General features: G+C 44.0%; 1 protein-coding gene across 3 annotated transcripts in view; it reads right to left on the reverse strand.

Moving 5' to 3' along the window:
* Positions 1 to 22,759, reverse strand: part of SGK3 (serum/glucocorticoid regulated kinase family member 3) — a 55,631-nt gene extending 32,872 nt beyond the window's left edge. Inside the window, exons 1-2 of one of the 3 annotated variants that reach the window (XM_048939212.1) lie at positions 22,650 to 22,750; positions 16,371 to 16,489 (exon numbers count right to left, since the gene is read on the reverse strand). The gene's annotated coding sequence lies outside the window, so the exon portion shown is untranslated. Of the gene's footprint in view, positions 1 to 257; positions 600 to 16,370; positions 16,490 to 22,649 lie in introns of those variants that run through there. The other 2 variants (XM_048939210.1, XM_048939209.1) reach the window with 2 other exon arrangements.
* Positions 22,760 to 24,014: the final 1,255 nt, after the last annotated feature.

Here is a 24,014-nt window from a genome sequence, read left to right on the forward strand (position 1 = left end):
CTGCTGAAGACACGTTCACAGCAGTGTGAAGACAAGCAGGCGAGCTGTCAGAACGGCCGCAGCCTTCGCACGTTACCCTAACTACCCTCCTGGCAATCACAGCCCTCGCGGGTACGCGGAGCCCCAACCAGGTGGCACAGCAACCAGGCGCAGCAGCGCCCGGCTCCAACTCCGCTCCCCGCAGCGCCACGGAGTCAGAACGGCCCGGCCCGGGGGCAGGGAGCCCTTCGTCCCCCAGAACGCCGCCAGCTGCTCACCTTCCCGGAGTCGCCCTCAGCCTCGGAGGCACCGCGGCTTTCGGTTGGCTCTCCAAGCAGCGTTTCGCTTTCCTCCGCCTCACGCCCGCTTTAGGAATGCCGCAGGCGAACACAGTCGCACACGAGCGCGCTTTCGGTTCCAACGACAGAAAAAATTATATATATAAATATATATATATCTATATAAACGAAGCGGAGGAGGGCCGGCTCCACCTGGGACGGGCGGCTACCGCAGCGCCGAGCCTAGCGCCGAGCCTAGCCCCGTGCCCGGCCCCCACAGCCCTCACGTGCGCCGGCCGCGGGCAGGAGAGAACCGCGCGCCCCGCTCCCGGCCCCGGGTAGCGCGGGAGGGGCCGCCAGGCGGTAGAGGCGGGCCGCCCCCTGCCCGCCCACGGCCGCTCCCCTCCGCCCCCGCGGCGCCGGGACACGGCCCGGGCGGGGCTGCCCGCCGGCCAGCGCGGCCCCCAGCCCCTCGGGACGGGCCTGGCCCTAGCTGGAGGCGGGCTGCGGGGAAGCGCTGCTGTGGCCTGCGGAACTGGAGGGTAGGTTGCAGCGCTCCAGCTACAACGTCGGACTCGGTGAGCTTTTCTATAGCGGACTGTGGCCGTAAGGAAGTTAATAAAAATACACGTTCCAGAAAAAATCTGTTTCAATGGCAGCATTGCTTCCACTCTGTTGAACAGGCCTAATGTGTTCAGGGCTGCCAGGAGTCCGCAGGGACACCTGTGCACGTGGAGCTGCTACACATGCAGCCTCTAACCATGAAGGGTCATCAGTTGTTTAACACACACAAGCTGTAGTTTCTGAATGTGCATACAGTTACTGCTCACACAAAGCTGAAGAGGCAAGCGTGCAGCACAAATGATAATACCAAGTTTGAAGTATCAAGTATGATGTTTTATCCTCTTCCATGTAAATACCTGAAGTGATTCCATGGATTTCAAAATCATTCTTTGCTTTTCGACTGCTGTGTGAAGAGGGAGCAAGTAGGAACGCACAGCACTGCACTTAGGTGCCCCAGTGCCCAACAGTCTTCCTCCTCAGCAAACTGCTCTAATGGTGCCTTGTGGAAAAGCCCTGTGTTCTGCAAGCATGTCTTCACAGGACTCACATGTAGGCCTGACGAGACACGGCGAAGTTTCTTGACGCAGTCACAGGTATCGGCATGTTCCTGGCGAATCCCAAGCGAGGAGATCCGGTTTCCAAGCAGTCCTGCTGCGAGACTTTCTACACAATCACACCGTCACATGCTGACAGTCGTCCAAGAGCTCTCTGCACGCCAACCAGCAAAGCAGCCTGGCACAGTTTGAAATACGTCAGCGTTCCGGTGAGTGTTGTGACTGCGCGCACACAGGCTGCAAGTCAACTGGATCGTGGCCTGCCATTTTAGCAGAGTCCTCCCAGGAAGGCATGAGGAATTCTCCCTTTTTAGCCTGCCCTTATCCAGTTTGGGAATTTCATAGTGTGGGGCAGGCACTGCTAGATCTGGACACTGCATGGTGGCAACAGGTATCTGTCTTGCACTCATGGAGGATTTTTAAGGAAACTGTGCTGGTATGTCTTGTTCTCATCCAGAAGAGAAGGCTTTGAACTTCAGTCAGTACAAGTAACTCACTGGCAAATAATTTAATCAGCTAATCTGTATGCAGGAGTTACTTTCAAGTCATTTAGCAGTGCCCATCTCCCGTCTGGTTGATGGGTTTTGGTTAATCATTCACTCATCAGCAGGGCCACTGAACAGAGCCATACTGATTTACAGTAGAGGGCCTCAGGGCAGGAGAGCAGAGGACCCTGGCCCAGGGGTAGTTTAACTCTGCCCACCTGACCACACAGTCTGAGCCCTAAAGCTCTGAATGAAGAGATAAATTTGTCCTTCCTCGCAGCTGAAAACTCTTTGAAGACTGGTCTGTCATCTGTTTAATCTTATGTATATATGCTATGGTTCCTCTCACTATGGAGCTAGCCTCAGCCTAAGTAATTACAGAGCAGCAGCGTGGTATGTATCCCTAAACTGCAGTTTGCCAGAATGAATTCCACAGCAAATGTAGCTATATATTGCATCACATCATACAAAACACTGCTAAGATCCTGAAATTTAAAGTAACCCTAATGTATAGATTTCTTTGTTGAGCTTTTCAAGTTTAGTACTCTAATGACAATTTGTTTTGGGATAGCTGGTGGCACAAAACCACAGAGCTAAACTCGCCTTTAAGTGAACTTATAAGTCACACCCATTCTGATGTTTTTATCCATGGGATCTCCCCAGCATTCCCCATTTATGTCTCCCTGGCAAGCAGTGTACACAATGAATCTAGCCTCCACCAACTGCTTTGCAGTACCTGGCTTCTGAGGAATGTTACAAACCTATAAGCTGTGCTTCTTTCAAACTATGTAAAGTTTCTGTTGAAAAATCTCAGTGACTGGGTGGTGGGAGAGGAGAAAAAAAAAAGGAAAAGAAGGAACTGTTTCAATCCACTTGGACTTCTCCAAGCCCAGTACAAACGGGTAGCACTATAATATGAACTAGTAAGTGTAAAGTAAAAGCTGTTTCTAAAATGTGCCTAAGCTGGCAGGAAAATCTGTGTTGCTTCCCAAAGATCAGAAGTCTAATTTTACCAGCGGTCTAAAACAGACAATATGAATAAAAACATTGTAAGACAAACAGGAATGCAGAAAACGTGTTTAAACATAGCACAACCTTTGTTAATAAGCACTGTTCTATATGTATATGCTATGGTACTTAGATAAATATTCAAATATTTACACAGCAAGCACAGTTACAGGAGAAGTGTAGTTCAATGTTTTTTATTACTGTTGAAACATTGTGGGTCAATTGACTAACACCTTGAAATAACCATCTCACTGTCAGCTTCAAACATTTCACACCCAGTTTGCTGTCCTACACCTTACGCTCACTGATAACACAAACTCCTTGCCCCCTACAAAGGGCAATTAATAGTCAGATTTGGACACTAAGTTGAGCTAATGTCTGAGATCAAACTTTTCTGTGATGCTATCTTGCATACCAACAGCTCCAATTAAACCAAGTTCACGTATGCATAAAGCTCATCAAAAGGCACAAATGTAACACTGCTATCAAGTCATCTTTTAAGTAATTTCTGTTAGACTTTAGCCTATAAAGCCTGAAACTTAGACATCTTTCAGGATTCAATTGTTGGCCATTGTACCTAACTTCACATTTGCCAAATGATTTTAATGCAAGAATCCTAGTCTAGAGTTCTGGTCTAGTACCAGATCTGGAGTTTGGTGGCCCTGCCTGTGGCAGGGGGGTTGGAACTTCATCCTTGGGGTCCCTTCCAGTCCAAGCCATTAAAAAATAAAAAAATAAAAAAAATCAATCAAACAAAAAACATCAACCCCCTCCCCACAAAAAACAACAACAACAAAAAACCCCACCTCGAGCTACCTCCAGCTACCCAGGATTCTGACTGTCACGAAGACCCCATAAAACATGAAGACAGATAGATACCTGCCCTTTTCCATCACTCTGTGCCTCTCAGTTACACTCACTCTGCTCCCCAGCCTCTGATTCGGAATCACCTGATTAATCCATATCCATCCTCACTGCTTGCTTAGGGATTGGACTTCTAAGAGGTTTGGGACTAGGCCGGTTGGGACCAGGCACACAGTGCTGCAAAACATGACACCCAAGACTCACCTACTGGAGAAAACAATCTTCTGAGAGACTCCCTAGGTACAGAAGATCACCAGAAAACATAGGCTGTCGAGGATAAAATCAAATAAGTGAAGTCTCTTAGTGAGAAAGTGATTTCACTGAAAGCCTGAAAGTTAAGACTATGGAAATGAAGACTGACTTACACTCCACAATGCAAGCGAGAGTGTCACCAGGTAACTGTTTTTTACTGAAGTTGGTTTTGTAACACTTAATGGATGTATGCATATTAATAGCTTTCATTTAACTCATTTTCATAGTTGCGTGCCTGTGCTTATTACAGGAGTCTGAATAATAGTTCAGTTTTACTTGAGCTCTGTAGGAGAAATGTTTTTTTCCTACTTTTTTTTTTCTTTCCATATTCTCAATCATCCACAAAATGTCTTCAGATTACAGAGATAGTCTTTCAATTTGGAGGAATCAAATGGATATGTAAGAGACTGATTTGTAGTTATATGCTTCAGCCTCTGCTTCCAGAGAAACCAACTCACCAACCAAAACTAACACAAGCCACGTCAGTGAGAACTACTGGAAGAGTCAGCATTACCTCAACAAAGCTAAAAACTTGCAAGGAGAGGAAACTTCCCAGTCCTGAATGACATTCACAGTGAGCTGACACGGTTTTCCAGAGCTCCAGACACAAAGATGATCCTGCGTTACAAGAAGAGTGTTGTGGGCACTCAGGCTGGTGGAGATCCAAACCAGAAGGGAACCACGCTTAGCATAACAAACACTGCTAAACAAGGCAATGGATAACTGCAGAAAAACAGTACTAAATTGCGTCATTTCACAAACATCACAGGGTAGGCATAACATGGACCAAAGGAATGATGACAGCAGCACCAGATCAAAGAAATTATTCACAGAAGCTTAAAAAGAAAAAAAAGGATTAAATCAAGTGACGCACATAATAGAAATGAATGCTGGTACACAAGTACACAAGCAAGCATTGTGCCAAAAACAGCAGTGTCACTAATAAAGAAAAACAAGTGTGGTTGAGTGATAACAAAAGTGAGTTAGAATGTGTATGCCACGGATGCCGTTGCCTAACTTGGAAAAGGAAACTGCCTGCCAATGCTCTTCAGAGTAATTACGTTTTTTGTTAAAAATATGTGAAGCTCTCATTCTCTTCAGCAGTGCCTTTACACCCGAGGATGACACTGCCAACAGCCCACTGTTTCTGTGAGCAAGACTAACTGCAGAAAACAGCATCTGCTCTCAGTCATGTGCAAAGGCCCTGTAACAAAGAGCTCAGTGGCACCCTCAGTGCCTCGACATTCACACTTATCAATGATGCAGTGCTTCTTGTCCTTCCTAGAAGCAACAGCATCACTTTGAACGTTCGGTGGATCGCTGTGGGACTTTTAAACATCTGTAGTCTGTACTGAATGGCCACTCTTACTTGTATGCTCCAAAATCAATGCAAACAGCTCACGTGCAGTCCTGGTATCACCTCTAGTAAGGGGAGAGGAAACATCTCTGCAGAAAAATTGGACGTGGCACTTTTTACAGGTTTCATCATAGTCCAAACATCGCCCTCATTCCTCACAAAGCGAAAGAGACTTGACCTAACGTTGTCTCCCTTCCCCCACCAAAAGCCAGTTTTGAGTTTCAGATCTTACTGAGCTTCAAGGAATTTTAATTCCCTGAAAGGCAGTGACATTCAGAGCTGCATACATGCCAGGGTTCGTGGCTGTTCCTTGTACATTTCAAGTTCAGTTACGTTCCATGTAGTCCTTCAAAATGAGAGGGAATCTGTTTCAGCCAACAACTATGAGCTTAGCAGCTATCACCACACTGTGGGGAAATACTGGTTGCAGAAGATGCAACACAGTGGGCTCAGTAGTGGGGGAGGAAACCTGCAAGATTCATACCACTAGGAAAGTCAGATACTTCATGAGCCTGATACCAGCCTATAATCCGCACCATACCATAATCAGCTTCACATTTTATCCAAATAAACTATTATTAGAGAGCACAGATACATGCAAATCAAGTTACTGACACAAGTATTAGACAGGATTTTAAAGGATGGAAAATAAAATGAAAATATGGGGACAAATAAGGCCGTAAGTTATCCTTTTTATCCCTTTATACAAGAGTTCTAGTTTTTTACATTGTTACATGACCAAAATTCTGAATATACTTTTATAAATCTACTTAGGAAAATTCATTCTTTTTCTACAACACAGTGTTATAACTAACAGACCTCAGGACAGTTTGATATAGGCGAGCAGTTTGGGGCAGAAACTGCATAAATGTATGGTGGGATTGGAAGATAAAAAACAGTTATCAGGCAGTGCAGTATCTGCCCTTAAAATACAGGCATTCCTTTTCCTCTCCTTGCGCTCTACATGGACCTCCTCAAACGTAACCAGAATGTATCATTATTGCAGCATCAGTCACTTTGCACTACTTTGTCAGTTAGGGCAAGCTAAACAACGTATTCTGTTATAACACAAACAACTCTGATGATTAGTTTCTAAAATTTACTTGCAACACAAAGCACTTCAAGTGAGCAGCAGCGCAGGAAGCTGCCTGACAACACTTGCTTCAGACTGAAAGCCCCCTGTGCACACCCTGCTCACTTACTCACCCCGCTCACTCTCCACCACAGACTCAACCCAGACAGAGCCTTGCTAACCGCAGTGCATGGACATATACCACTATCAAACCATACTCACTGGTATCAAAATAGCCCTCTGGGATCAGATCTCTTTTGCAACCCTCACTCGCTGAAGTGAGCAGTGCAGAACAGGCACCCAAACAACATCTCTACTGGCAAGTTCAGCTATCAGGAGGAGGAGAACAGCACCAATACCGAACTCCAGATAGGGACATGGATCACTTAGGTTGGAAAAGACCTTTAACATCACCATGCCCAACCACAGACAGCCTAATTTACTTCAGCCTTCTGTTATCTTGGAGATGCACACTGTCAATACTGCCTTGAGGCATTTACTTACATGGAAGTTTTGCACAGGTTTTACATAGGTTCCATGTGTATGAGGAAAAGAAGTGCGCTGGATCTGACTTTAAGTCCTATAGAGTTCTACAAAAACAAAACCAAGCAAAAAAAACTATCAACCACATATAGCAAAATACCAAAGATAACAGGTTGCTTTACAAATACATGCAAATTAAGTTCTTAATGTGTCAAATATACAGCTTGCAGCGTGTGCTAGCAAGATCTGGGGCAAGCTTCAATAGATACGCATACATCACATCATCACATCAATTACTGTGCTGTTAAATGCTTTGAAGCTGAAGTTATCCAATACACCTCTTGAAGTATAAGCCCTAGTTGCTAAAAAAAACCTCCTCCCAACTCACAGTACGATAAGACCTGCATTTGTTCTTAACATAGACTGTGGTGTTCAGCTTATAAAAAGTTTCACAAAACAGGTCAGCTAGCTGAGTATGCCCAAGATCTGAGCAGTATGTGCGGGAAGGTATGCTAAAGCTAAGCTAAGTATAATAAAAAAAGCTCTCAAAGTCGTAATTTTGTATGGATGTTTCTTAATTCAGCCTCCTGAATCCCAGCTACAGCACGTTCAACTAGAATTGCAAATACAGGCTTGGGTGAACAAACACGCTTTGGTAAACAAATGCTTTGGCACACAATGTTATGTAGGTGGGATCTATCCAGAATGTCAAGAATTCTTCCCCAAATCATAGAGATGAGCAAGAACACAACCACTATATTTGCCTTTTCAAGCTATTTACTGGTTGTTCATCTGTCCAAGTATTCTATTCAAATGAAATTAAAAAAGGGTGGGTGGGTGGTGTATTTTTTTCCTATTTGCTTTTCCACCCTCTTCACCACAGTCAGTATCTTCATTAGTTGGCAAGAGATGGGGAAGGTTCACTATGAGTCTCTGTTCTCCAGCTGCTCTCAGTTCCTGCTCTATTAAGCCTTAAGAAATCAGCACACAGACAGGAGGGTTCAGAAGCTTTACCCTGATGGGAGGAAGGAAGGATCACTGGTCTTCTCGTTTGACAGCTGTTCTCCTATTCCAAAATAGCAGCACTTTAAAGGCAACCTAAGATTTGCAGAATAGATCAGATTTGGATTTACTATTCTATTAGTATCTCCAACAAATCGTTTAGGTCAAAAGATGCATGCACTCTGCTATAGCACTGATCCATGCCAATTCTATCTTCCCTCCCTCAGTAGAAAACTGATAGCAACAATTTAAAAGCCCCTCTACCAAATCCCATCCAAAAAAGAGAGAGATCAAAGGAAAATTTTGCAGAAGTTTATTATTTTCTTTCCCTACTTTGTTACATGTTTATCTAGCCATTTCCTCATGTTTGCCCAATGCCCAGCCTATTACCCATCCATAGAGAATATATATTTCCACCTACTAACTACAGAGTCTGTTTTTTGTTTGTTTGTTTGTTTGTTCTCCAAGCATTCCCTTCTTCAGTCCTCAGAGTTTTGGATCACTGTTTTATGTATTTACACGAGTCTGAACTTCAAGTGATAGATTTATATGGAGATGCATATGTCCTGTCCTCTTATACCAGGTAAAACTAATCCAATATAAGATGATGTCCAAGAACAAATTAGGGCAGAAGACAGATTATCAACTTTTGGTACCTACTTAAATGATCTGTCTTTCCTCTCTTAAGAAATAACATGGCAATCTAGCAGAATATAAATATATATTGCACATCCTGAGAAAAACTAGACCTGAGTATGAAACACAACTAAAAGTTATGTAAATCCCCCCTAATCTCAATGTTAACTCAAGACCACTATTTCATAATCAAGTTTTTAAAGGGCAAATGTCAGTATTTAATCTTTCAGGTCAGCAGTTTTTTGGACATTAGCTATTATGGTGTTATGGTGTTTCAAGTCTTTGAAAGGGTTGATAACAGCAGGACAAGGGGAAATGGTTTTAAGTTGAGGGAGGAAAGATTAAGGTTGGGTATCAGAGAAGTTCTTCACAGAGAGAGAGGTGAGGTGCTGGAACAGGCAGCCCAGAGAGGCTGTGGATGCCCTGTCCCTGGAGGTGTTCAAGGCCAGGTTGGATGGGGCCCTGGGCAGCCTGGTCTGGTATTGAATGTGGAGGTTGGTGGCCCTGCATGTGGCAGGGGGTTGGAGCTTCATGGTCCTTGAGGTCCCTTCCAACCCTGGCCAATCTGTGATTCTGTGGGTGGTAAAGAACAAAGGCAACAAGGAAAGGTCACTGCATGGAACACGAATACTAAGTAGGAGAATTTTACCTGCTGACACTTTCCTACAGCTATTTTAAAGGGACAATAAGAAGCAAATTACCTAAAATGCATTGTGTTTTCCTGCAGTCATCATTCAAAACAGTCAGATGTTTTGCAGGAAGGTGTTCCTGCACACAAATCTAAACAACTCCATTTTCCTTCTGTAAGACATGAGAACACGTCCTGCTCCAAATACAACGTTCTCCAACAGCGCTGCACAAATTAAAGCAATTTTTGTAGACGACAGAACAATTTCAAGCTTGCGTAAGAACACAAAAGAACAAAATGCCCAACTTTTGTAATTACCTGGCAATCTTACTTTGTGTCAACCTGATTCATTACATGTTTTCATAAATCTTCCAATTAAGCACAGGAACAATTTTGTTCTAGAAGCAAGATAAATAATTTTTAAAAGCCATGAGAACTAAAGATGTTGTACATCTCAGGAACTGAAGCATTCAGTAAATGTATTGCTACTGCATTTAGAGTAAAATACGGGAATTGTTCACCTGCACAATGTTCAACTGCCAAAAGTCAATCTCTGTTGGGATGAAATGGCAGCGTTGGTGGGGACGGCTCAACTGGAATATATACCAAGCAAAGCTAACAGGAGTGGTGTTAGAGAAGGGTGCAAACGACTGTCACTCTTGATTTAACTGATGAAAATTAATTTCAGTTTGAAGCAGGTACCATGTCAGTGCTCAAACATCTATCAGTCACACACTAGCTCCACTTCCACTCAAGTTTGGGATGAGTCACTAGCAGATTACTACACCAAATTGCTTCTGATTCAAATGTACCTTTCATTTATATAAAGTGCACCAAACAACAGCCCTTCAAAATACCTACTTCAGAAATACTGTCTTCTCGCTCACCCTTACATATCCCTACACTTGAATCAGCTGAAATACATTTGAATAACCCATGAAACCATGATGCAATTTCCTTCCTAAATCTTCCCTGTTCCCAGTCTGCCATGTGCCCCTTACCACACCTCCTCCTAGCCACGTGCTCTGTATTACCCTTTGGGAAGAAAAACAGATCTCCACTGAAATAAAGTCCAAGGTAATCATGGATATTTCCATCTCTTCACCCATCTGCATCCACTACTGATGCTATTGATTTGGATGTGTCTTTAAAGTCATAAAACACAGCACTGTCAGTTTTTCACTCTTCGAAGAATAATGTCTAATTTTGAGAAGAGAAATGTTTTAGGGAAAAAAATCAGCTAATTCCTTAAAAGTCAGAGCAAGCAAGATGGCTGTTTGTACTGCTGATTCCTGGCTCCTGTGTTTCCACACTATGTAACTGCTCAATAAAGCTTTTCATGCACATTTTGTTGCATTCATTGTGAACTTGCGTTGTTAAACTAGGTATCGGATTTTAAAATCTTGTTTATGTGAAGGATGTCTCAAATCACATAAGCTGGAATAGTTTAGCACTTTTATCGTGGACTGGTAGCAGAATTTCTATCAACTAACAGAAGGACTAGAAGCTGAGGGAGACAAACAGAACACACAGAGCATTAAGCTAATACCAAGGGGAAAGAAATTTTGGACATTTCACAGAAATACAGAGTTGAAAGCATTAACATGATGATCATGGTAAACAGGTACAAGTTAGACCTGTGTGGATGCTAGAATTTTTGGAGTATGAAAACATGGAGATGTGAAAATTAGTTATTGAATTTACATGGGATTATATTTTCATTTTATTGTGTGTCTAGGAAAGATGAGAGCACAGCCTGGGGCTTCCTGTAGTGTCAGGGGGAGCAGACATGGAAACATACAGAGCTCCCACTCCTTTACTATATAAATCTCCATGTATTTTCCACAGTGTTGCTTTGCAGGAAAAAAAAACATATATATGCACACATATACCAGGCTGGGTCTGGATTTACTAAGAGAACAAGAAGTTATTTCAGAGAATACTTGTTGGTATCGTCTGAACAAATAAACCACAGGATTTGTATTTACATTTTAGAAGCAAGTTTTCAAATTCTGTTACATAATCTGCCCAGAGCTGAAAAGTTAAGCAGTCAGTTTACTGAAGAGCCTTAAAAAGAAAAGACATCTGATGCTGGTTTGTGGTTAGTTCTGTAGCATGCTAGCATAGAATATACCACAGATTTGCAAGGAAGTCAGAATATAGAATAAAATCCCAGATATTGGCTATGGAGAGTAAATAATAAATCCAGCTGTGGATCCTGATAAATAGACTAAGCAGCATTTTCTTTGCCTGTAGAACCATTTTCTTGGCCAAGCTTGTTCAGATTCCAATGAACAATAAAATTAAGAGCTACTACAATGGAAACCAAGGGGATAGCATTAAAAATGTACCTGCAACGCACACTAAAAGACTCAGCCAAAGCACATGAGAAGGTTTTCCAGTAGAACGAGGAAAAGACCTTGTGTCTTTCTAATCCCATGAGATCTTAGTCATTATGCCACAGCAGAGTAAGATTATTTGCTAAAGGCTGCCTTTTTATTGAGCTAGGAAAAGAAAATCCCAACCGGTCCATTTCAAACCAAGAACTGCATGTCCTACTTTCTTCTGAAAGCACCCCAGCCCAGCACTGATAGCCCATTTGGGTAGAGCTGAGCAACAGCAGAAAGGTCAGCTCACATACAGATTCTGGAGAGCCCACTCGCTCACCACCGCCAGTGGTACTGCAGCTCCTCGTGAGTGTTTAGAGGCGTGCATCAGAATGCTTAGGGGATTCGTGTGCTAAAGCTTTTATATCTCCAGTTAGGTGCACGATGTGAAGGGGTGCAAAAAATATCCAAATCTCTGTCTTATTTGGCTGGAGATGTTAATAGAAGCGGATCCCTCTCACACTGCAGCTGTAACTTGTCTCACCAGAGAGGAAGAAATGCCAGAGTACACTTCTTTAGGAAAGAAGTCAACTTTATTATCTCCTACAACACATCAGCACAACGTGGGTGTCACGCAGTGGCTGCCCATAACAAAGACAACCAAACAAATTTATACCTATGTATTTTAGTTCACGCCCTTTTAATCATGCTCAATGGACTACCTAAGAACCCCTTAAATTTTCAAAGTCTCTTAATTCCAAGCTCTTAGGACTCAGGTCAGATGCACTCCCTGATGCTAATGGTTCAATTCAAAAGCTGCCTGGATTGACTCCCCCTAGTGGGGTGGGAATACTCATGCTGGCCTTTTTCACTCACTGGCTTTCCATAAAGTCAGCAGTAAGCTCCTACTATCACTGCTCTCACTGAGGGTGGATGATTGAAGCGTTTTGTCTCTTTCTGGATGCACTACTGCATTCCCTTCTGAAAACAGCAGTGGAAAGCACTTAAACTCCTAAGCCAAACAAGTCATAGAACTGTTGACTCCAAGGATGTGGTTTCATTAAAAATTCTGCCTACCATTCTGGGAAGAAGCAGTAGACCTAAATCTTGTGCCTAAATCCATGGTTTGAGGAGCTTAGATGCAGCATCCCTGCTTGGTGGGACAATCAGTGTGCAGAAGGCAATCTGACCCCACCAAGGATGGGTGTGGATTGCTGGCTAGAGTTGCAGACACACAGTAACAGTCCTTCTGAAAGCACACACACTCTTTATTCCATTTTCGAAGTGATGTTTCTCACTTCAGTAAATCCACTGCTATTGAAGAATAGTGATGGACAGCATGGGACTATGGCCTGTAGGGTCTGAAGCACTGCAGGAACCAGCTGCTTATCTAAGTAGGGCTATTCAGTTTGAACAGTGATGTGGCTTTTTTAGAGGGTCTGGCAGCAACAGCTACCTGGGATATCAAATTGAGCAATCAAACATTCAACAAGCTGAAAACAGAACGGAAAAGGCTACAGTGGGAATCTAATAACATGTGATTATATTTGTGTGGTATCAGGGACAAAGGCCTTGGAACTGGTGTGAAGCTCTCTTGTGCTTTAGACTGAGACTTCTTTATTTCAAAATTAACCATTTTTTAAATAAAAAAAATGCAGGAAATGCAGAAAGCAGCAGATCTTTAGATTTGCTTCTAGGCAAATGGAGATCAACCAGTTCAGAAGATAAACGGACTAGAAGTCATGAAATGGAAGGCAAGCAAGGGAGCTCATAAATATAATGAAGACAAACTTAGCTTGTTAACTGAGTTGTCTAAGTTAACACAGAGTACAGCTCGCAAAAGAAAGTATTAAAAGAGAGAAAAAAGCAGCAGTTTCCTCAAAGGAACAATAGAACAGGACAATCTGACCTTGTGCCCTATAAAAACAAACAAAAGAAGTTGTAGTAAGAGGGTTCTTTGTCTAGGTCTTGTGTTTGGGGATTTCTGAGGGCTCAGGGCAGACGCAGGATGCGGAAACCTGGTCAAATTGCTAGCAGCAAGTGTTAAATTTGCATGAGCACATAACTACAAAAAATCAGCAGTTATGACAAAGTTACAATGCAAACTGAAAAGAAAAAAAAAAAAAAAGTAGCAATAAATAATCCTTGCTGTCCATATATTTTTACCTTAAGATCAAGAGAAACCTTGCAGCCTTTTATCTCAAAGGAGTGTGTGTGCACGTGTATGTGTACAATGGAGAAAACAAACAGTAAACAAAACAACAGCAAACAGGTAAGAATATTAGGGAAATTAGAGATTCACAAATTGGCCGGCCTGATGAATTTCCTTGCAGGATGTAGCTCGGTCACAGGTCACTCATGAAGGGTAAGTAATGTAATATATCAAAAAACTGGAAAAGGGCAAACATATCACCCATCTTTGTTAGAACGAAATTACAGGACCAATAAGTCAGTTTAATGTCAAATTCCCAGGAAAAAGAAAAAAATCCAGAACAAATGAATTAGCAGCACCTTAAGCTTAACGAGCAGCCAAAAGAGATTTTCTAAATCACGCAGCTAACTGCCTTTGACAGGCCTTCCGGATAGGTGGAAGAGAAAGCACAGATGTCACATCTTTCCTTTGAGTAAGGTTTCAAAACTGCCTCGAGGTATTTTAACAATCAAACTACAGATGCAGGGAGAATTAATCGTTTAGGATGTGAGAAACAAAGGTTAAATACACAAATGTCAGGATACAGTAGTAATTTGAAAGGACAGAGTGAAATGTCACCTACAAGATACTTCCCTCAGGCAGGAAACATCAAATAAGACAAGATGAGAAGCAATACAGCTGTAGGCTACAGTGGATCACAGGAGACAAACACCAAGTTGTTCTAAGAAAGGCAAATATTGTTAAAAGATACCAAAAAAAGTGTTGGGAGTGCAATGCCAGAGCATTAGCAGCTGAATTTAAAAATACCTTTCTCCCTACCTATCCCTGTTCCCATCTGAATACCTAGGAGAGCTGTGGACCACCAGAAAGGATCTAGGGAACAGCAGTGAGAATGCAAAGCAGTCTAAAAATAGGAGCTAGGGCTGGGGTGGGATCCTGGACAAGCTGGTTGTTAGGACAGGGGAAAAACACACAGAGGATGGCTGCTATTTTAGAGTACTGCTACAAGAAGGTCATAGTCTCTTCCTCAGTCAAGCATGGATAGGACCAGTCCTGATGAGTTTAAAATGAGCACAGTAAAGGTTCAGGTCAGACGCTGGAGGAGGGAGGCAAGAACATTACAAACAAAAACAGAAAACCAAATCTACCACAACAAGCAAGCAAGGAAGGGTAGCGAGGCACTGGAAGAGATTCCACTAGAACTTTAAAAACAGCTGAGACAAACACTTAATAAAAGACAGTTTTTTTCCTTTGGGGCACAGACATTTTAGATGGTCTCTTGAGACTTCAAAAGTACAGCTGGAAGCAATGTTCTATGAACCATGGAGGTTTGCCCTACGCCAAACTGTGTGAGTGTTGGGACCAGCAGCAGCATCTGTGCAGCACAGAGAGCAAAGCAGGACAGATCAACTATTGCATTCCAGAACAGCACGACTTCTCTCTGCCACCAGGTAGGTGTACGTTCCCTGCAGCAACATGCATGCCAGAGGGACACCATCAACAGCTCAGGCACCGGGCACCGATTCAACACTGAATGCTGACCACTGACACCTAATGTGACATATGCATGTCTTTGGCGGGTGTGCGTACAAACTGCGGCAAACAATCACAGAACTGCTTTCTCACCCCACCCCCCCAAAAAATAAATGAAACCCCATGTCTTGGGGCTTTCTGACTTGTATAAAGTTGCACGAATAAAGCAAAAAAGCAAAAGCCAAAGCAGCCAAGACATCAATCTCTTCCAGCTCCCAAGTCATAAAGCAGTCCCCATGACAAACCATGTTCCAGTTTCTCATTGCCTGTTCCTAATTTCTTGTTAACATGATGCAACTTCTCTTTTTTTTCTTTCCCCCTAAGGGTAAAATTGTGCATATGTCTGAGAGCATGCAACTGCCATTGAAAAGCAGCTCTATATTCAGAGGCATAAGGCCAGCCTCTGTGCCTTACGAAGCAGTCCCTCTGTAGCAAAGGGGCTGCCAGTGCGCCCGTGGAAATATTCAGCATGTACAGATTCCTTATCAAAGACTGGTTGGTTTCTTAACCTCTGCCCTTCACATACAGCATGACTGCCTGTATAATTATCAGAACTTTGACTGAGTGGTTGATGATAGTGTTTCTTTCAGGTCATTTCAAGTCATTTCAAGTGATGCCCCTACATAAAATATCAAACTGATTTTTTGCACGTGTTGACAAGTTCACTCTCTTATTTCTGAGTAAAACCCTGCAAGCGCTATGCCATTCCTTCTTCCACCTCTATTTCAGTTCTTCAGAAACAAACACACATGAAATACGGGAAAAAAACAACTCCAATGTCAACAATTACAATGTTTACACAGAAATTCTAGATACTTTTGAATACTTGACAGAAGCTACAGAATTCTGGTTTCATTCCCAGACAATTAAACAGGAAGAAGGGCTGAGGGCATCAGACATGAGAATATCTTAAGTGAGGATCCCAGCCAGCACATGTTGCAGAGCTACACTTGCAAGACAGGCATCAATTACACATTCTGGTGAACTACTCTACAAGTGCAGCATTTTAAGGCTGTTCATGAGTTTCTAATAGCCTCTGTCAATTGAAATAAAATGTGTTCAAACACTCAAATGCCATAACCAAAACCAAGTGGATCATAAATCTGAAGGTCTTCTGAATTGGTGAGACTAAGTCAAGCTTCTACTTTTTACGTTGTCTTGGATGTATAAATCAAAATCCAGGCAGCAAAACTTACTTTTAATTGGTGTGGGTGGTAGATGAGCTCGCTCCTTTTCAGTCTGTCTTCTGTTTTTAATTGGGTAGAAAACTATTGTAAATATTTTCTTCTTTCACACTGCTCCTTCCCAAGCTTTTCTGTAGACAAGTGAGGTATTGTTTAGCTGCTATACACTACATCCCACACACCCCAAACCAAAACAGAGAAAAAGTACACATTCAAATCGCTACAGATCACTTGGGATTCTAAGGGTTTTTTTAAAGCACCCATAGAGCGACTTGCATACTTCCACATAAACTGGTTAGTGCAAGATATAATATCTTTTTACCTTTGCTTTTCATTATCAGCTTAAGAAGAGAAGAGCAGACTTGGAAACTTCAGCAAATGAACCTAAAAAGATTCGCTTAGCAGCCTCTAAGTCTGGTCAACAGCTCTGTGCTGTTCAAGGCACAAGTACAAGTGCATCACTGTTCTCTCATTTAAATGTGGAATAATTCTAGGATTCATGGCAATGCCAGCTTAAACTTAGCTCTAAAGAAACCCTTTGTTTTCAAATAAATCGGTGCTTCGTTTTAGATAATTCTATAAAGAATCCTATTCATCCACCACGTAACATATTCGTTAACATGAAAAGAGCACCAAGAAGGCAGTCGACCTCCAAAAAATTCTGAAGAAAAGTGAAGTAAAAGCAAATCTATTTAGCGCATGCCTTTGGAGTTACATGTAATATCTATGTACACATGCACAAGATATAAAACATCATCAGAAGCAGCACCATTTGTTCTCAGTACAAACACTTTATACTAAGAGGTTTGACAATTTATGAGCACATCAGGCACGCTCTCCTGACAGAGCCATGTAATTGCTCATTTTCTCTGTCACTGATCCAAGTATCACATGATTTTTCAAGGGATGCTACTAAGGGTCAGCTCTGTGGTCTCCTTGTAGAGAAACCCCATATGTTTCCAATAAGGGCTCTGAACACAGAAGGATAGAAAAGTTGTTAGACACAGCGATTCCAAGGCAAACAGAAAACATTTAAAATACAATCAAGGCACACTGCTACTACTTTGTGGCAAGGAAGCACAGGTCCTTGCTGTGCTTTTCTTCGGGCACTGGACGGCCTGGGTGTTTTTGCCTGGTAGCTCTTATTTCTGAGCTACTCTGAAACTTCTCCATTTAGAAGCTTTCGGTACCTTTCCAAACATCTAGACTTAATGCATCTTCCTTTTGCAAGGTATGGTTAAAGCCCATCTAAAAGCCTTTTTTTTTTAAAATTACCTCAAATTCCTATTCTATATTCCTTCAAATTTTAAAGCAAAACACATAAACTGGAAATTCCAGAGCACTTAAGTACTTATTTTCTGAATGCTCAAGTCCTTTATTTATCAAAGTATGAAACATTTAAGGGCATGACAGTGATCCCAGTTCATAAGAACCTAACACTAAGGTGCCACTAAAAAAGTCTCAACTATGACTATCGTGGTCTAAATACACAGTCGTCCTCTTACACTACTGCAGACTCTGTACATCAGCATTTAAACATGTATGTGCAACATTCCTGCACTTAAGCAGAAACTATACAAGGAATGGAAGATCAAGGATGGTCAATGGCTGCAGCGCCTGCCATAGGGGTTTTAACCTCAGACTTCATGGGATCTGTTTCTGGAGGTTTTCAAAATCCAGCCAGCCAGGAACCCTGCCAAAATCCAGCCAAAATCCAGCCAGGAACCCCAAGCAAGTTGCCTGAACTCGGTGCTGACTGTTTTCAGTAGGTAGTTGCACTTGACACGTCCCAGGGTTCCTTCTGACCCAAGTAACTGCATGATCTAACACATGTAGCCCTAAGCAGCACTTCCCCTTCAGCACATCTTCCTGTTGGAATTCAGAAATGTCGCTCTAGTACAACAGCTCACAGCAAAGCTCCCAAGTCTCCCAAACACAGCTTCTCATTCAAATTATCATTTCAGCCGATGTTCACGATGCCAAGCTGCCAAGCTGGAAAGGTAGCTTCATGAAAATAAGAACTGTGCCCAACTGGTGTCTTGTTTTAGCAGAAAACAGAGAAGGTACAATACCTAAAATGCTGGCACACAGTTTGCTTAGATTTAGATAACAGATTTTGCATCCTACATGATATAGATAAATACTTGCAAGTTACTTCAATTCTACAGTAGATCGGTGCTGAGATATGAGGTGTAACAGTCATATTTGCAAGGACACTACAAATCCATTCTGATGTACCTACAGTGTTACCAACACTGAATCCAGAACCAAAGGCAAAGCATTCCTTAGTCTGAAGCCTGTTATAAAGTATTTTGCATTTAAAAACACCGTGAAGCAGTTATGCATCCTCGGTTTTTCACTACAATAAACAAGAGATGGAGGAGTACCACTGAAGGAGAAATGATCCTAAGAGCCAGAAGAGCAGGCAGCAGTAAAGCAGCTGGCAGTGCTTGTTTCTAGCTGAGACCTCTCTCCTTTTAAGCAGCACATCATGGAGTGTCAGAAGCCAATATCCTTCTGATTTACTTTTCTCCAAGAGAAATATAATGGTCTATAAAGTTAAACAACTCTTACAGTGGCAATATTTTGCTATAGGATCTGGCAAGGCAGTTAGTACTAGCAGGTTGCCAGTCATCCTCACAGTTTCAAATGAGACTGCCAACAATAAGACATGGTGTCTCTTTGAATAAAGGAGCTTTGAAATAAATGTAGACACCAATCTTTCTTGTGCACACCTCCCCCAGCAGCCAGGTGCTTTCCTTCTCTAAATCAAAGAAATACAGTGCTAGCAAAACAAAGCATCTGAAGTATCACAGAATGAGGAATTTACCCCTCCTTGTCAGATGACAAGAAGGATCTGGTAGAGCTTGTTGACAGCCAGCAGAACATAAGCCAGAAGTGCGGCGAGGTGGCCAAGAAGGCCAATGGCATCCTGGCTTGTACCAGAAATAGCACAGCCTGCAGGAGCAAGGAACTGATCATCCCTCTGTACTCAACATTGGTGAGGCCACACTTTGAGTATTGTGTTCAGTTTTGAGTCCCTCACTACAAGAAAGACATTGAGGCTCTGGAGTGCGTTCAGAGAAGGGCAACGAACTTTTGGGGGTCTGGAGTACAAGTCTGAGGTTGTGGCGAGGTGGGGGTCAGCATCTTCTCCCACATAACAGCAAAATGATGAGAGGGAATGGCCTTAAGTTGCACCAGGGAAGGTTCAGGTTGGATATCAGGAAAAATGTCTTCTTTATAAAAGTGGTGAGGCATTGGAACAGGCTGCCCAGAGAGGTGGTGGAGTCACTGTCCCTGGAGGTGATCAAGAGACATGTAGATGTGGCACTCAGGGATGTGGTTAGTGGCATGGTGGGGATGGGCTGACAGTTGGACTAGATGACCTTAGAGGTCTCTTAATGATTCTATGGTTTTTGCCTTAAAGACTGAAGTGAAAAGACCATGTGAAGATATAAACTCATATCTTTGTGTTTCTCCCTTTGCTAAAGAATGCAGAAGATGACTTTCAACACAGTTACAGGTCAGGTTGTAGCCACACCAATCTGTGGATGAGGTCAGTATGACAGAACTAAATTCCTACCTAAGAGGTGACAGACTAGCCTTCACCCTACAAAGCTACACCATGGCCACCATACCAAGTGCTGCAAGAGCTGGGTTCCTGCTAGTTCTCCCCTCTTCAGGCTGTGGTAGCTTGTAGCACCTTCCATGTGATGGCCCAGGCTAACCACTGCAGCAGCAATTTGCCTCCCACTCGGCTCCTTCAGTCCCAGCAACAACTGTGGAGGTGGGGGAGATGTGGGTTTGAACCTCTTGGGCACAGGGAGCAGGATCCCAGGTTCTGATCACCAGAACTACCATCCCTCCAGCCACCTATGGAAAGGCCGTGTTTAAAAAAAAAACAACACAAAACAACACCTAAAAAACTGATCCTATCAGTGTGTTTACAGCACACTTCCTAGGTGTCCCAGTTTCTTATCTCCTCAGAGCTTTGATGCTCAACCACAGCAGCTCCAGATAAAGCAATTAAGAACTTCCTGCTCAAGAAGGAAGATGCACTACACCTCAGACACTTTCGGAGCTGGGCAGACACTGTTATGCAGCTTGGAAGACTTTGTTTGAGATAGTGTGTTTGAGAAACTGGAATGCAAGGACTCAGTGAAACTCAGTGAAGATGTCTTAAAGCATTCTTGCAGTGTTCTCCAAGTCCTTCACTTCTACTTTGGAAAGCATGTTGCTTCGCAGGTTATGTTAGCAGATGGATACTGCTTAAGCTTGAACAAAATGAAACTTCAATATAAACATGTGAAGTGCTAACTTCAAATAAAAACAACATATTGCTTTACTACAGCTCAGTCTGCAGAAGCACGTAGATTACTTATGCTGTTATCTAGATCTTTGGTCTATAAAAAAAAATATCACAGCAGTTTAAGTCTTTAGTGGCTTATGAGTGTACAAAACTGAAGTCACAAAGCCAGCCAACAGTGACTTTGCATTTGGGAGGTGCCCTCTGCTTAAAAATAATACTTTTTTAAAACTAGACAGCCTAAAATAAATATTCATTTACAGCTACAATATGCATAAACTGATCTTGCTTTACACACAGAAATGCTGGGCATCTCTATGAAACGCCTCGTACCCATGGGACAAAAATGCCCTACTGCTTGCATGTAAGTGCTGAAACTGAAACCTTGTGGAAAATGATCTGGGATAGAGGCAGGGCAACCCAAGAAAGTGCTGCTGTATGGATGTGGCTGGAGGATCAGAGCTTATTAGAAGATTATCCTCTGTACATAGGATGAAAAATAAGATTTGACATGCACTCTTATATAGTGATGATTAACCTGAGCCTGCAATTAGCATGCAAGACATTATGAAATGACAGACTATTTGCATCATAAATCCCAGATCCCAGAGAGAAAAGAGTTGCTATACACCTATTTTAATTTGCCAATACCTGTGACATTCTATCTAATACACTTTATTTTTAGAATTCAGTATATTCTGTGGAAACTTCTTGTTGCTGGGTCAAGTCAGCTTTGGAAGCTGGCAGCCAATCCAGCTGCTTAGATTGAAAGAATTCTGAATATTAAAAACCAGCAATCACAGTTTTAAACATACACCATTACAGCAGAATTATCCACCTACTCACAGATTGACTTGAAATAACTCCAAAAATGAACAGACGAGTACTTTTACTGGGAATTCTAAAGTAAAGCTTTAACTACTAGCTGCCTGCATGTTATTTCATATGCAGATCACAGCAGAAAGGGCCAGAAACCGCCCAACTCGTGTCCCTGGTGGCTCCTCTGCTCCATGAGCATCCAGCCCGAGATCATCCAAATGCATCCAAATGCAGGTGGGCAATAACGAAAAGCACCAGTTCCTATCTGCTGCTGACCACTGAAGTAAGAACAAATCCAGCACTTTACAAGCTCTGCACTAATCTGGTTATGCTGTATGTACCAGTCCTGACAGTTCTCATTCTCCTCAGTCACAGAATGATCTGGGTTGGAAGGGACCTCAAAGCACACCCGTCCCAACCCCTGCCATGGGCAGGGCGGCCACCCACCAGCTCAGTGCGCAGGGCCCCATCCAGCCTGGCCCTGAGTGCCTCCAGGGATGGGGCAGCACAGCTTCACTGGGCAGCTGTGCCAGCGCCTCACTTCTTAAGGAATGTTTAATGCTCTTTTACGATAGTAGTACTGATTTTAACAGATAAATCTGAAAGACACTTAAACAGAAGGGCTGTCAGCACCTACTTTGAGTGCCCAATCCACATTGAAACGCTATTTCAGCACTCAGAGCACACACTGAAGAGGCTGCAGCTCTCAGCGGAGCGGAACACGCAGCCAGGTAACTGGGTTTGGCAGCCTCTGCCCCCTCCCCAAATCCTCCCTCACCTCCATCCCGCAATCGCTCCCGCGGAGTTAAAGCAGTGGAGCTGCAGGCCACGATGTCAACCGTGGCCGGGACCAGCGTACACGGGGCTCCCTGCCGAGCCCGGCCAGCGCGGGAGGCGCAACGCGGAGCACGGCGCAGAACGTGCAGGAACACCGCCCGCTGAGGGCACTGCTGTTGGGGCAGCGCGCTGCCTCCCGCCCGCCAATATCAGCTCCGCGCTTCGGGGCTCGGCTCGCTTCCTCCCCGCTGACCTCGCAAGCGCCGCGCAGCAGGAGCGCAGATCTCGCTTATCCCCGGGCTGCACCAAACGCCCGCGCCGAAGGAAGGACGAGCGGCGGATCTCCCCGCGTCGCCGGCCGTGCTCCCGGCCCAGCCCGTACCTACCTCCGCCCGCTCGGCTCGCTCTTTCCCGCCTCGACGCGCCGCCGGCGGAGCGGCCCTACGGCCACGCGCGGCCGCCCCCGTTTGGGGCGGGCGGTGCCGCTGCCGCCCCGCCACGCCGCGGGGTCAGATCGGGACGCGCGGCTCAGCGGCCCCTGGCGGCCGCGGCCTGAGGGAGCGGCGGGGCGGCCCTCTCCGCAGGCGCCGCTCGGAAGCGCCGCGGTCTCAGGAGGCGGCGGCAGGTGGACAGTGCCCTTCGGTGGTCTTTGACAGCCCTTGCGACGCAAACCGTTGTGCGGTTCTGTTATACCGAGCCCGAATGGCAGGGCCTGCCTCTCTCAGCTGGAAGCGTTTGAAGTATCTCCTCCACAGCCTCCTGGCGACGTTTTGTTTTTTTATTTCCTTCGGTAGTCGCTCTCCGTGCTCATTTCTCACGGCAGGATGTGGTAAGCTTAGGGCTGCCTGTTTGCCTGAAGCAACGCCGGTTGCTTCTACTCAGGGTGCCGTTGGTGTGCTTCCTGCCGCGCTTTCCGCCCCGCGCATTTCCACAGGATGCCCCCCAGAATGTCCCGCCTTGCCCAGGCAGCTGCAGGTAGCTGTGCTGAGGTGTGGCAGTGGGCTCCAGGCATTCGCTGTGAGGGGGCAGGAAGAAAACAGGCTGTAGTTTGTGAAAACTGGGCAGAGAGCCGTCTGATGCTCTGCTGTGGTTAATCTGATGTTACAGCTACGTAGGTCACTCCAAAAGTAATGCCTTCTATGTATTTCCATCGAGATGACAATAGATACAGAATCACAGAGTTGCGGGGGTTGGAAAGGACCTCAGGAGATCATTGAGTCCAACCCCCCTGCTAAACTGGGTACCCTACAATGGGTCATACAGGTAAGCGTCCAGAGGGGATACAAAGAGCACTATAACACTATTTGATAGAGCAAATTCTCAACCATAATGAAGGAGAGCCTGCATGTAGTGCTCATAAAAATCAACACCAGCGAGGTGACACACTGTCACTGTCACCACTGCTGAAATACCACCCCCTGCCGCACTGTGCTCACATCCACTCTTTGGACTCCATAAATGTTCAGCAAGCATGTCAATGGGTGCCATTTTTTCTGCATGGAAGAATTCAGTCTGACCCTTTGCTTCATATGCACTTCCATGTCAGATATTGTTTTGTCACGCTGCCCTTCTGTTGCCATCTGTGACATGGCAACAACATGTAATGGAGTATCTGTGGAAAAGTTCAACCTTACTGCCATACCACCAGCATCTGCCTCTGATTTTGTTGGCCAACATAAAATAGCACTCACTGCTTTTAGAGCAACCCTCATATCTTACAATAACCATCACCTTACAGTATATTCTGGAAA

This window comes from Lagopus muta, chromosome 3 (genome assembly GCF_023343835.1).
Source record: "Lagopus muta isolate bLagMut1 chromosome 3, bLagMut1 primary, whole genome shotgun sequence".
Lineage (NCBI taxonomy): Eukaryota > Metazoa > Chordata > Aves > Galliformes > Phasianidae > Lagopus > Lagopus muta.